Raw genomic sequence first — 3,397 nt, 5'->3', positions numbered from 1 at the left:
ACAAAATTATCTTTTCGTTCTATCTTATGAACTTTAAGGTGTATAAAGTTTCATATTTGATTCAAGTAGAGCGATAGAAACTCCATTTAACTTAAGTTGATCTTAGGCCAAAAGCAAACCTACGTCAGGATAATCCTTCTTTGAAACACTTTGGTAGTGCTCTTGGATTGGAATGCACATAATGAATCAGAGCACGTGGAGCCATCTTTTTATTTTCTTTTTATTTTGCTATCAAAAAAAATATGGTAGACTAACCGATATTTATATCGATTAACGAAAGAGCCCAATGCGAAAAAAAGCATGTTGGGTCTTTGAAATAGTTCAAATCATTTTGATAATAAAAAGTTTGGTCTGTTTTACCGAGAAGGTCTATGGTTCGAGTCCGTATAGCCCTATAAAATAGAATATTTGTAATATATACAATTATTTTATCTTGAGATAATATTGAAAGAAAAGATTGAATCTACTCTATCTTATCTAATCTAAATAACAGTATAAAGAAAAAAAAATCAATTTGTAAATCCTTTATTTAATATTTAATTCTTTAGATATAATCTGAAAAGCAACGAATTTGTATAATATATACTTCGATTTATTCTATTTATTTTCTTTTTATATCAATAGAAAATAAAAAGAAAATCGAAGTAAATGGAATAGAAATGAAATTCTAGTGGATATAGAGAATCTTGAAACAAAACATATACCGCAACAAACAACCAAAATTAAGCGATTCAATCAAAATGAATGGTTATTTTGACTAAACAGTTATGGATGACTTGACAATTAAGTCCAATTTGGATTGACTAATCCGATATATTTTCCACATTAATGGGAGTACGTCTATGTTTCTGCTTTACGAATATGATATTTTCTGGGCATTTATGATAATATCAAGTGTTATTCCTATTTTGGCATTTCTAATTTCCGGAGTTTTAGCCCCGATTAGAAAAGGACCAGAAAAACTTTCTAGTTATGAATCGGGAATAGAACCAATGGGGGATGCTTGGTTACAATTTTGAATCTATTATTATATGTTTGCTCTAGTATTTGTTGTTTTTGATGTTGAAACGGTTTTTCTTTATCCCTGGGCAATGAGTTTTGATTTATTGGGGGTATCCGGATTTATAGAAGCTTTAATTTTCGTACTTATCCTAATTGTTGGTTCAATTTATGCATGGCGAAAAGGAGCATTGGAATGGTCTTAGCTCTTGAATATTCATATGACAATAAAAAAAATAAGATTGAGACATTTATGAATTCCATTATTGAGTTTCCCTTAGTTGATCGAACAACCCAAAATTCAGTCATTTCAAATACATCAAGCGACCTTTCAAATTGGTCAAGACTCTCCAGTTTATGGCCTCTTCTCTATGGTACCAGTTGTTGCTTTATTGAATTTGCTTCATTAATAGGTTCACAATTTGACTTTGATCGTTATGGACTGGTGCCAAGATAAAGTCCTAGACAGGCAGACCTAATTTTAACAGTGGGTACAGTAACAGTGAAATGGCTCCTTCTTTAGTGAGATTATATGAACAAATCGCCGAACCAAAATATGTTATTGCTATGGGAGCCTGTACAATAACAGGGGGATGTTCAATACCGATTCATATAGTACTGTTCGGGTGGTCGATAAGCTAATTCATGTGGATGTTTATTTGCCCGGATGTCCTCCTAAACTGAAGGCAGTTATAGATGATATAACAAAACTTCGGAAGAAAATATCTCGAGAAATCTATGAAGATCAAGGATTACTGTATCGATGTTTTACTACCCACCACAAGTTTCGTGTTAGACCCAGTACTCATACTGGAAGTTATAATCAAGGATTACTGTATCAACCACCATCTACTTCAGAGATCCCGAATGAAAGATTTTTCAAATACAAAAGTTCAGTATCTTTCCACGAATTAGTGAATTAACAAAGATCTTTTTGTACAGAATAATAAACATCAAATCAATCTTCAGAAATTTTATCGTAAATGTGAAATACTTATTACTGAATAATACGTATATAAAGAAAAAAAAACAAAAAAATGGGGGAGAGAGAAAAAAGATGCAGGGTCGTTTGTCTGTTTGGTTAATCAAACATGGGCTAGTTCATAGATCTTTGGGTTTCGATTACCAAGGAATAGAGACTTTACAAATAAAGCCCGAGGATTGGCATTCCATTGCTGTCATTTTATATGTATATGGTTACAATTATCTACGTTCCCAATGTGCCTATGATGTAGCACCGGGCGGACTATTAGCTAGTGTATATCATCTTACGAGAATAGAGTATGCTATAGATCAACCGAAAGAAGTATGCATAAAAGTATTTGTTCCAAGGCAGAATCCTAGATATACTTATGTGCCTGTTGCAAGAACAACTTCTATAAGAATTTTGTTCGCTTTAGCTTCTATACACAACTTGTATGTTCATCAAATGGATGTCAAAACGACATTCCTTAATGGTGACCTCAATGAGGAGGTCTATATGGAACAACCTGAAGGCTTTGTCCTACCAAAATATGAACATAAAGTATGTAGACTTGTAAAATCCTTATATGGATTGAAACAAGCTCCATAGCAATGGCATGAGAAATTTGATCAAGCCATAATGTCCAATGGGTTTAGACATAACAATGGAGACAAGTGTTTGTATTCCAAAACTTGTAAGGGATATGTGATCATTGTTTGCTCATACGTGGATGACATGCTTATTCTAAGTAATAACATGAAAGGGATAGAAGAAACGAAGAGGTTTCTATCATCAACCTTCAAGATGAAAGAAATTGGAGAAGTTGACACCATACTTGGTATCAAAGTAAAGAAATATAGTGGGGGTTTTGCGTTAGGGCAAGCCCACTATGTTGAGAAAGTATTGAACAAATTTAACCATCTCAAGGTTAAAGATGCCAATACTCCATTCGATCATAGTGTAAAACTAGAAAAGAATGAAGGAAGAGCGGTGGCTCAATTGGAGTACACTAGTGCTATAGGGAGTCTAATGTATGCTGCCCAATGTACTAGACCTGATATAGCATTTGCGGTAAGTAAACTTAGTAGGTTTACAAGTAATCCAAGTGTGGATCGCTGGAAGGCAATTGGAAGAGTCCTAGGTTATCTCAAGAAAACCAAAGGACTAAGCCTTCACTACTCCAAATTTCCTTCGATATTTAAAGGATATACAGATGCAAGTTGGATATCCAATCTTGGGGACAACTTGTCCACAACTGGTTGGGTATTTACACTTGGTGGAGGTGCAATTTCTTGGGGTTCCAAGAAAGAAACCTGTATATCTCATTCCACTATTGAAGCAGAGTTCATAGCTTTGGCTGCTACTGGCAAAGAGGTCGAATGGTTAAGGGATCTGTTGATAGAGATTCCCCTAATCAAAGAGAATGTATCTACT

The sequence above is a fragment of the Humulus lupulus genome, chromosome 3 (genome assembly GCF_963169125.1).
Source record: "Humulus lupulus chromosome 3, drHumLupu1.1, whole genome shotgun sequence".
Lineage (NCBI taxonomy): Eukaryota > Viridiplantae > Streptophyta > Magnoliopsida > Rosales > Cannabaceae > Humulus > Humulus lupulus.
Note: the sequence above shows the minus strand (reverse complement) of the source record.